This window comes from Nycticebus coucang, chromosome 6 (assembly GCF_027406575.1).
Source record: "Nycticebus coucang isolate mNycCou1 chromosome 6, mNycCou1.pri, whole genome shotgun sequence".
NCBI lineage: Eukaryota > Metazoa > Chordata > Mammalia > Primates > Lorisidae > Nycticebus > Nycticebus coucang.
In genome coordinates this window covers 91,192,661-91,204,438 of record NC_069785.1, presented here as the reverse complement: position 1 = coordinate 91,204,438, position 11,778 = coordinate 91,192,661, and the positions used below count along the sequence as shown (strand labels likewise).

Here is an 11,778-nt window from a genome sequence, read left to right as displayed (position 1 = left end):
CTCCTCAAGGTCTGTTTCATAAATCTGGGAGCATTTAAGTTAGGTTTAAAATTGAGATGTTGGCCCTGCGCCTGTGGCTTAAGTGGCTAAGGCGCCAGCCACATACACCTGAGCTGGTGGGTTGGAATCCAGCCCGGGCCCGCCAAACAACAGTGACAGCTGCAACCAAAAAATAGCTGGGCGTTGTGGCGGGCGCCTGTAGTCCCAGCTACTTGGGAGGCTGAGGCAGGAGAATCGCTTAAGCCCAGGAGTTGGAGGTTGCTGTGAACTATGATGCCATGGCACTCTACCCAGGGCAGCAGCTTGAGGATCTGTCTCAAAAATAAATAAATAAAAATAAAATAATAAATAAAATTGAGATGTCTTCTTGTTGTATTGTTCCTTTGACCAGTATGAAGTGTCCATGATTGTTTTCCTTCCTTCCTTCCTTCCTTCCTTCCTTCCTTCCTTCCTTCCTTCCTTCCTTCCTTCCTTCCTTCCTTCCTTCCTTCCTTCCTTCCTTCCTTCCTTCCTTCCTTCCTTCTTTCTTTCTTTCTTTTTGAGACAGAGTCTCACTATATCACCCTCAGTAGAGTGCCATGGCGTCACAGCTCACAGAAACCTCAAACTGTTGGGCTGAAGCGATTCTCTTGCCTCAGCCTCTCAAGTAGCTGGGACTACAGGTACCCATCACAATGACTGGCTATTTTTTTTTGTTGTTGTTGTTGCAGTTGTCATTGTTGTTTAGCAGGCTCCATGCTGGGTTTGAACCTGACATCCTGGGTGTATATGGTCAGCATCGTACTCACTGAGGTATAGGCGCCAAGCCATCATCATTGTCTTTCTTAACTAAAGTTGCTTTGTATTTGCTTGTATTTGAGAATAAGAGTGCAAACCCTCCTTTCTTCTGATTTCTATTTGCTTGAAACACTTTTCCATCCTCTCACCCTGAGTCTTGATTTTTATTTCAGGGCAAGGTGTGTCTCCTGGAGACAAAATATGAATGGCATGTGCTTTTTTATCCAATTGGCCAGCCTGTGCCTCTTCACTGGAGAATTCAGTCTATTGACATTTTTTGAGATATCGATAAGTATGGTGGGATTCTGTTCATCTTAGTATGAGATAGTTTGTTGTGTGATTTTGTCCTTTGTGCCATTGTGAAAGCTAAGCTCTGGCATTTGGCTTCTAGGTGTTTAATTTCATGGTGGTCCATTGTGGTGTTCAGAATTGAGAGTTGGTCTAAGTATTTCTTGTAGATCTGGTCTTGTTATGATGAATTTCCTCAGTGCTTGCATATCTGCAAAAGATTTGATTTCTCCATCAATTTTGAAGTTAAGTTTAGCAGCATACAGGATTCTGAGTTGAAAATTATTTTGTTTAAGGGCGTTGAAGGTGGATGATCATGCTCTTCTGGCTTGGCAAGTTTTGGTTGAAAAGTCTCCTATCTGGGGCGGCGCCTGTAGCTCAGTGAGTAGGGCACCGGCCCCATATACCGAGAGTGGCAGGTTTGAACCCAGCCCCAGCCAAACTGCAACAAAAAAATAGCCAAGCATTGTGGTGGGTGCCTGTAGTCCCAGCTACCTGGGAGGCTAAGGCAAAAGCATCACTTAAGCCCAAGAGTTAGAGGTTGATGTGAGCTGTTACGTCATGGCACAAGGGTGACATGGTGAGACTCTGTCTCAAAAAAAAAAAAAAAAGTCTGCTGTCATCCTAATGGCTCTGCCCTTGTCAGTTAATTGGTGGTTATGTCTAGCTGCTTGTAGGATTTTCTCTATCTGACTTTAGACAGGCTTATTACAATGTGCCTTGGAGAGGCTTTGTTAGAGATGAGATGGCCCAGAGTTTGAAAGGAGTGTGTCAGGATCCTTAGTAAAACTTGGGAAATTTTCATTTATGACAGTCTCCAGTAGGCCTTCCATACCTTTGGGACAATTTTCTTCCCCTTCAGGGATTCCTATTTTCCGTATGTTTGAATACTTCACGGCATCTCGCAGTTCTCTAGGCATCTGTTCTGCTTTCTCTCTCTTCTTTTCTGACTGGGTAACTACCTGTGTTAACTCAAAGACTTTATCCTTGGGTGGCGCCTGTGGCTCAAGGAGTAGGGCGCTGGTGCCATACGCCAGAGGTGGTGGGTTCAAACCCAGCCCCGGCCAAAAAAAAAGACTTTATCCTCTAACTCTGATGTTCTTTCTTCTCCATGGTCTAATCTATTTTTGATACTTTCTACAGCTTTTTTACATTCCCTGATTGTCTCCTTCCTTTTGTTAAGCTCATCAATATCTTTTCTATACTCTACATATCTCTCTTCTGATAGTCTTTTTTTTTTTTTTGAGACAGAGTCTTACTTTGTCACCCTTGGTAGAGTGCCGTGACATCACAGCTCACAGCAACCTCTAACTCTTGCGTTTAAGCAATCCCCTTGCCTCAGCCTCCTGAGTGGCTGGGACTACAGGTGCCCACCACAACACCCAGCTATTTTTTTGTTGCAGTTTGGCCGGGGCCAGGTTTGAACCTACCACCCTCGGTATATGGGGCCGGTGCCCTACTCACTGAGCTACAGGCGCCACCCCTCTTCTGACAGTCTTAATCATCCATATTTTATTTTATTTTTTGAGACAGAGTTTCACTCTGTCACCCACAGTAGAGTACCATGGTGTCACAGCTCATAGCAACCTCCAGCTCTTGGGCTTAGGCGATTCTCTTGCCTCAGACTCCAGAGTAGTTGGGACCACAGGCTCCCACCATAACACCCAACTATTTTTTGTTGCAGTTTGGCCAGGGCCAGGTTTGAACCCACCACCCTTGCTATATGGGGCTGGTGCCCTACTCACTGAGCCACAGGTGCCGCCCCAGATCCATTCATCCTTTATAGGAGGAGGCTTTTTAAGAAATCATTTCATGGTCCCTTGAAGGAGTTGGTCTATGTTGGTTCTGTATGTTGCCTGAATTATTCTTTTGTTTCTTCCTCATGTGTGCTTTCTTCTTATTCGCTTTCTTGTGCACCTTTTTCCTTCTCACTTCCTCCTTTGCTTCAAGTTACCTCGTCTCAGAGTTTAGGTGATAAAGAAGCCTCTTGGGGTTCAGTGCCTATAGCTCAGTGGCTAGGGCACCAGCCACATACAACGGAGCAGGTGGGTTCAAATCCAGCCCGGCAACTACAACCAAAATATAGCCAGGTATTGTGGTGGGCACTGTATCCCAGCTACTTGGGAGACTGAGGCAAGAGAATTACTTTAGCCCAAGAGTTTGAGGTTGCTGTGAGCTGTGATGCCATGACACGTTACCAAGGGCAATAAAGTGAGACTCTGCCTCTACAAAAAAAAAAAAAAAAAAAAACCAGACTGAAACTGGACCCACACCTTTCTCCACTCACAAAAATTGATTCAAGATGGATAAAAGACTTAAATTTAAGGCATGAATCAATAAAAAATCCTCAAAGAAAGCATAGGAAAAACACTGGAAGATATCGGCCTGGGGAAAGACTTCATGAAGAGGACTGTCATGGCAATTGCAACAACAACAAAAATAAACAAATGGGTCTTAATTAAACTGAAAAGCTTCTGTATAGCTAAGGAGACAACAACTAAAGCAAATAGACAATCCACACAATGAGAAAGGATATTTGCATATTTTGAATCAGACAAAAGCTTGATAACTAGGATCTATAGGGAACTCAAATTAATGCACATGAAAAAAGCCAACAGTCTCATATATCAATGGACAAGAGACATGAATAGAACCTTCTCTAAAGAAGACAGACGAATGGCTAAACATATGAAAGATCCTCGTCATCCCTAATTATTAGAGAAATGCAAACCAAAACCACCCTGATATCTCCCTGATAACCCCAGTGAGAAAGGCCCACATCACAAAATCTCAAAACTGCAAATGCTGGCGTGGATGTGGAGAGAAGGGAACACTTTCACCCTGCTGGTGGGACTGCAAAGTAATACAACCTTTTTGGAAGGAAGTATGGAGAAGCCTCAAAGAACTCAAGTTAGATCTCCCATTTGATCCTGCAATCCCATTACTGGGTATCTTCCCAGAAGGAAAAAAAAAAATCCTTTTATCATATAGACACTTGCACTAGTCTGTTTATTGTAGCTCAATTTACAATCGCCAAAATGTGGAAACAGCCTAAATGCCCACTAACCTAGGAATGGATTAACAAGCTGTGGTATATGTACACCATGGAAAACTATTCAGCCATTAAAAAAAAATGGAGACTTTACATCTTTTATATTAACCTGGATGGAAGTGGAAGACATTATTCTTAGTAAAGCATCACAAGAGTGGAGGAGAAGCATGAATCTTATGTACTCGATTTTGATATGAGGACAATTAATGACAATGTCATGGTGGGGGTGGGGTAAGGGGAGAGCAAAGAGAGGGAAGGAGGGAGGGGTGGGGGAAAGGAAGAGCAGAGAGAGGGAAGGAGGGAGGAGGTGGGGTCTTGATGTGTGCCACACCTTTTGGGGGCAAGACACAATGGTAAAAGGGACTTTGCCTAACAAATGCAATCAATGTAACCTGGTTTCCTGTACCCTCAATGAATCAACAATTAAAAAAAAAAGAAGAAAGAAAGAAATGACCCCTAGGAAGCCCTGGTCTTGTTTAAAAGAGAACAAAACAAAACAAAAGAGCCTTCTTGGTATGGGGTCAGAAGGTGGAGAAGGGTTGGAGCAAGCAAGGAGAAGCAAGAGGAAAGGGAAAAAAGGGAGGGGAAAAAAAGAAGGAACGCATAAGTGAAATGAAAAAGAAAGAAAAAGAAGCAAAAGTAAAGAAAAAGGGGGAAGGGGGACTGACAGAAGAAGATTGAAGAACAGGAGAGAAAGAGGATGGAAAGGAAAGATGAGAGTGATACAAGAAATGTTACTGTTCAGCCCAGTGCTAAGGCCACATCTATAGCTCAAAGGTTTTTTTTTTTTTTTTTTTTTTTAGAGACAGAGTCTCACTGTACCGCCCTCGGGTAGAGTGCCGTGGCGTCACACGGCTCACAGCAACCTCTAACTCTTGGGCTTACGCGATTCTCTTGCCTCAGCCTCCCGAGTAGCTGGGACTACAGGCGCCCGCCACAACGCCCGGCTATTGTTTTTTTTTTTTTTTGTAGAGACAGAGTCTCACTTTATGGCCCTCGGTAGAGTGCCGTGGCCTCACACAGCTCACAGCAACCTCCAACTCCCGGGCTTAAGAGATTCTCTTGCCTCAGCCTCCCAAGTAGCTGGGACTACAGGCGCCCGCCACAACGCCCGGCTATTTTTTGGTTGCAGTTTGACTGGGGCTAGGCTTGAACCCGCCACCCTCGGTATATGGGGCCGGCGCCTTACCGACTGAGCCACAGGCGCCGCCAAGCTCAAGGGTTTTGAGGAGCTGGGCTAGGTGGGTTCCTCTAAATCAGGCCCTCCTACCACCCTGAAGACATTCAGTCTCTTCCTCTGCCCAAAATTAGGAAGAGAAGAAAAAGAGGAAACACAAAAGAGAAGAAAGGAAACTTGAGAACAGATAAAGAAAAAAAAGTGGGGGGAGGGGAGGAAAAACAGAAAAGTTCTGCAGCATGGTGTTCCTAATATTTCCTTCCTGCAGCCAATGGTATGGAGTTCTCCTGGTGTACTTGAGCCAGATTACTGCTGCCTTCTACCTGCCAGACCACTACTGTGTCACACCCGCCCTCAGCAAATAAAGGGTGGCAAAACAAGAAGAAATCAAAAAATAAAATAAAAATAAAAAGGGGGGTTGAAAGAAAAAATATCAACAACAAGAATAGTCAAAGGAAATTACACGTATCATTCAATCAAATAAAGGAGGGGAAGGGAAAAAGAATAAAGAAAGAAAAGAGAGACAACAGTCCAATAAGAAAGAGAAACAAGGGCGGCGCCTGTGGCTCAGTGAGTAGGGTGCCGGCCCCATATGCCGAGGATGGCGGGTTCAAACCCAGCCCCCGCCAAACTGCAACAAAAAATAGCTGGTTGTTGTGGCGGGCGCCTGTAGTCCCAGCTGCTTGGGAGGCTGAGGCAAAAGAATCGCTTAAGCCCAAGAGTTAGAGGTTGCTGTGAGACGGGTGACGTCATGGCACTCTACTGAGGGCGGTACAGTAAGACTCAGTCTCTACAAAAAAAAAAAAAAAAGAAAGAGAAACAGAAGGGGGGAAGGGAGTATCTTCGCTGATGCAGAAGCACTTTATGTGGGAAAGATCAGAAGAGAAGAGTCTCTATCATCTGAGAGAATGTTGAGGAGTGAAGTAGGGAGAGAGATTATTTCAAGCCAAAGTTCTTCAATCAACAAAAGAAAAAAATACAGGAACCCTTGCTCTTGTTGAATGTAAAAATGGGATTTAGGAAAAGAGCCAACCGGATGACTTAGCAGAAAACAAGACACACTGTGGCTCAGTCGGTGAGACGCCGGCCCCATATACTGAGGGTGACGGGTTCAAACCCGGCCCCAGCCAAACTGCAACCAAGAAAAAAAAAAAAATAGCCGGGCGTTGTGGCAGGCGCCTGTAGTCCCAGCTACTCGGGAGGCTGAGGCAAGAGAATTGCTTCAGCCCAGGAGTTGGAGGTTGCTGTGAGCTATGTGAGGCCACGGCACTCTACCAAGGGCCATAAAGTGAGACTCTGTCTCTACAAAAAAAAAAAAAAAAAGCTCAAGCAGCCTGATATAAGCAATCTCAGCAACTAAAAGAGGAAGGGAAGAAGAGAGAAAAAAATTAACTACAAGTCCTACAATTAAGAAAATAAAAAGCAACAACAACAAATATGAAAGCATACACATACAGTATATATATGCCAAAGGTATCCGACTTTAGTAGGAATATATTTATGTTGCAATATACTTTTTGGACACTAGGTGGCTGTGAATGGTTCCAGGCTTATACCTGTTTCCCAGGTTGATTGTTCTTGGTGATCTCCTGTTTACCTGCTTGGCATTCAGTCCCTGCTGATCTGTGATTTCACAGTTCTCAAAAAATCTTCAGAGGCAGATCTCACAGATTCCCCCCTCCAACAGTTCCCCTGGAGTGCGGGAAAACCTGGGCCTGTCCCGAGTGTAGGATGGCACCCAGGAGGTGGTACGCAGACCCCCGTGCCTTAGGCCTGCAGCAAGAGGCCTGCCCACACAACCATCTGACGAATTTTGTAACAGTGGCTGCCTCCTATATGGGAACTTTCCCCACATGGGTATCTCACGTGCCGCCAAACCACAGCAGAACCACTCCAGCCGCACCCCACTCTGCCCACCAAATTCTGCTCAGGAGTCCACACTTCACCAATCTCTCCACTCAATGCCTAGCTTCCCCCCAAAACCAAAAACTGCAATAGGCTTCTTCTGGGACCTCTGTTGAGGGGCTGGCTGCAGCTGCCACCGCCATGGCTACGGCCAGGGCGGGTTCATAGAAACTTGCCTGGCAGACTCCAAAGCTCCAGGTTATACTCTAAGTCCAGTAATCCGCCACCTCCGCTGCACACCCCAAACTGTCACTCCATGCCAATATTCCACACCGGGTATGATCTAGCCCACTCGCTCTTACCTGTTGTTCCAGGAGAGCTCAGCTAAACATCTTTCCCATCCACCATCATACTCCTCCCGACAGGTTATGTTGTTTGTGTTTCTAAGGTAAAGTTGAAGTTGTGGTTGAGGCAGGTGAGCCCTTAATCCTGCAGGTGTGCTGTACACACTCACACTGTGTCCTTCAGGTGAGAGTTTAACAATCACTCTCCCTTCTCTCCTTTCCCTTTTTCCTCCTCTCTCCTCCCTCTCCTTGAGTTATTCTCTAGTATGGGCATGTCGCTGTTTTTCTATTAGATTCATACACATTCTTACTGTAACCAATATTATAGACAGTGGGATTTACCAGTCCCACCAGGGGTAATAAATTTAGCTTGGAGAATACAGTCATGCAGCACATTAGGACATGGCCTCATTAGAGCTCCATACATGTACACATCAGCTCCATACGTATATGGCATTATATTTATCTACTCACGTATTGATGGGTGCGTAGGTTGTTTCTATGTCCCTGCAATTGTGAATCGTGCTGCTGTGAACATCTGAGTGCAAGTGTCTTTTTAATAAAATGTCTTTTCTTCAGGTTGGGTGAGGTGGCTCATGCCTGTAATCCTAGCACTGGATGGAGCTGATATAACCTTGTGTTGCTTTATTCATCATGGCCCCTGGGCACACAAAATCCACTGCTAATTTACCAGTATCAGGCTATGTTGAGTAATTGACTTAGAAAATAAATTAAAAGTGTTTACAGGTTCAGCCCCTGTCGCTCAAGCGGCTAAGGCACCAGCCACATACACCTGAGCTGGCGGGTTCGAATCCAGCCTGGGCCCGCCAAACAACAATGAGGGCTGCAACCAAAAAAATAGCCGGGCATTGTGGCGGGCGCCTGTAGTTCCAGCTACTTGGGAGGCTGAGGCAAGAGAATCGCTTAAGCCCAGGAGTGGGAGGTTGCTGTGAGCTGTGATGCCACGGCACTCTACCCAGGTTGACAGCTTGAGGCTGTCTCAAAAAAAAAAAAAAGTGATCACACATTTATTTATTTATTTATTTATTTTTGAAACAGAGCAACCTCCAATTCTTGGCTCCAACCTCCAACTCTTGGGCTCAAGTGATACTCTTGCCTCAGCTTTTATATTCTTAGTAGAGATGGGGGTCTTGCTTTTGCTCAGGGTGGTCTCAAACCTGTGAGCTCAGGCAATCCACCTGCCTTGGCCTCCCAGAGTGCTAGGATTACAGGCATCAGCCACCTTGCCCAACCTGAAAAAAAGACATTTTATTAAAAAGACACTTGCACTTTGGGCGGTGCCTGTGGCTCAAAGGAGTAGGGCGCCAGTCCCATATGCCGGGGGTGGCAGGTTCAAACCCAGCCCCGGCCAAAAACTGCAAAAAAAAAAAGACACTTGCACTCAAATGTTCACAGCAGCACGATTCACAATTGCAGGGACATAGAAACAACCTACGCACTCATCAATACATGAGTAGATAAATACAATGCCGTATATACGTACACCATGGAGTACTACCCAGCCATAAAAACATGACTTAGTATCTTTCATAACAACCTGAATGGAATTGGAGACTACTCTCCTAAGAGAAGTATTGTAAGAATGGAGAAACAAACACCACTTGCGGGTGGCACCTGTGGCTCAGTGAGTAGGGCACCAGCCCCATATACTGAGGGTGGTGGGTTCAAACCCAGCCCCGGCTGAACTGCAACCAAAAATAGCTGGGCGTTGTGGTGGGCGCCTGTAGTTCCAGCTGCTCGGGAGGCTGAGGCAGGAGAATAGCAGAAGCCCAAGAGCTGGAGATTGCTGTGAGTCCTGTGACGTCATGGCACTCTACAGAGGGTGGTAAAGTGAGGCTCTATCTCTACAAAAAAACAAAACAAAACAAAAATCACCACTTGCACTGCATCCTAAATTGGAATAAGTTGCTCAATGCCAGCTTAGCGCCTGTAGCTCAAGCGGCTAAGGCACCAGCCACATACACCTGAGCTGGCGGGTTCAAATCCAGCCTGGGCCTGCCAAACAACGATGGCTGTAAACAAACAAACAAAAAAAAATAGCTGGGCATTATGGCCGGCGCCTGTAGTCCCAGCTACTTGGGAAGCTGAGGCAAGAGAATCGCTTAAGCCAAAAGAGTTTGGGGTTGCTATGAGCTGTAATGTAACAGCACTCTACTGAGGGTGCCATAGTGAGACTCTGTCTCAAAAAAATAAAAACTAAAAAAAGGAAAGAAACAATGTTTTAGTTACTTTTTTTTTTTTTTGTAGAGACAGAGTCTCACTGTGCCGCCCTCCGGTAGAGTGCCGTGGCGTCACACGGCTCACAGCAACCTCTAACTCTTGGGCTTAAGCAATTCTCTTGCCTCAGCCTCCCAAGCATCTGGGACTACAGGCGCCCGCCACAACGCCCGGCTATTTTTTTTGTTGCAGTTTGGCCGGGGCTGGGTTTGAACCTGCCACCCTCGGCATATGGGGCCGGTGCCCTACTCACTGAGCCACAGGCGCCGCCCTGTTTTAGTTACTTTTATAATATAACAAATTTTTCAAGCATGCCCTGAAACCCTGAAATGTTTTTAATCGAGCTCATTCAAAGTTAAAGCTTTCATCTACTTTTTCTTAGTCATTAGTATACTAAAGTCAGTGACAGATTATCTAAATTAATCAATTAATCTTTTTTTTGAGACAGTCTTATTTTGTTACCCTCAGTAGAATGCTGCGGTGTCATAGCTCACAGCAACCTCAGACTCTTGGACTCCAGTGAGTTTCTTATGTCAGCCTCCTGAGTAGCTGGAACTACAGGCACCCACCACAACATAGAGCAATTTTTTTTTTTTTTTTGGTGTAAAAGTTGTTTTTTTTATTATGGCAGTAGGAGAAATTAATAAATTTTTATTCGAGGAATTTCACATGTGATTCTCCTTCTGCTGTCCATCTCAATGGCTGGAGTCACTGAAGATTTACCTTCAAGACAGCCCTTTTTAATGAACAGATCCTCAATCCACATTTGTCCTGTTAGCCCTACATAATAACAAAAGTTTATATCTCCAAAGATGATCATATAAAACAAGACTCCCTTAGCTCCACAAACCACCTATTTATTAGCTGTCCTGAACAGTTAGCAAGAGATCCAGGCATGCACTGTTTGTCAGGAACAATCACAGTTGCTTGCTTTGTATTTCCACTTGGACAGTGTCACATGCAGGCAACGGAGGGAAAACCAGTCTAATAAAGGGTTAATACAATGTCCCCAGTAGGTTGAGTGCTACCAAAGTAGCAGATAGAAAACCTAGTGGAAGTTTTTTTATGGTCATGTCCACAGCAATTGAGAAACTGCATTCTAAAAGCCTTGGTAATGACCAAATTTTTTTTTTTTTTTTAAGAGATGGTGCCTTACTCTTATTTATGCTGGGTCTGAAACCTGTGAGCTTAGGCAATCCACGAGGCTTGGCCTCCTAGAGTGCTAAGATTACAGGTGTGAGCCACTGCGCCCAGCTAAATTTATTAATTTCAACATGGCTACTCTATTTTAATTATCAAAGATAGTTAAAATTGCTGGGTATGGTGGTGAAAGACTTGGGGCAGGACCCCCCACTCTGCCCTGAGCGATGACGACCCCAATCAACCGCAAGAGACGGCGCTTGATGCAAACAGCAAGAGGATTTTATTCCAGCATGCTGGGGCTTGACTCGCAACTCTTTTAGGAGCCGAGGAGTCAAGCCCTGAACAGCAGGTTTTACAAGCTTATAAAGGCAAAAACCACAAAGTAGGGAGGGGTAGCAGACATAGCAGGGGCTTTAGGGAGGGGTAGCAGACATAGGGTCTTTTTCCAGATAAGAAGAACTCTGGTTCATTACTCATCTGTCTTAAGACAAGATCAGCAGTTAAACATTTGCTTAGCTTTTTTCTTTCAGAACCAGTTACCGGTTATCTGCTTCAGCTCGGGGCTATTTCCTAGGACAGTTACAAAAGGTCACATTCTTATGGTAGGGGGCGAGGGGTGCTGCTACATATCTGGTCCCCCCCCACCCTTTTTGGATTTGGTAGTACTTTCCTTCAGTGGCTCAAACCTGTAACCTCTGTACTTTGAGAGGACAAAGCAGGAAATTGCTTGAGTCCAAGAGCAGGAGACCAGCCTGGGGCAACATAGTGAGGCCCCATCTCTATAAAATGTAAAAAATTAGCTAGGTGTGATGGCATCTGCCTATAGTCACAGCTTCTCTGAAGGCTGAGCCAGGAGGATCACTTGAGCCTAGGCATTTGAAGTTACAGTGAGCTATGATTGTGCCACTGCACTT

The 11,778-nt window shown here is 45.2% G+C and overlaps 1 non-coding gene across 1 annotated transcript; it reads right to left on the bottom strand.

Moving 5' to 3' along the window:
• Window positions 1-10,722: 10,722 nt before the first annotated feature.
• Window positions 10,723-10,842, bottom strand: LOC128589497 (small nucleolar RNA SNORA32). The gene has a single exon (XR_008381063.1). It is a non-coding gene; the product is annotated as a small nucleolar RNA SNORA32 (small nucleolar RNA).
• Between the last annotated feature and the right edge of the window lie 936 nt (window positions 10,843-11,778).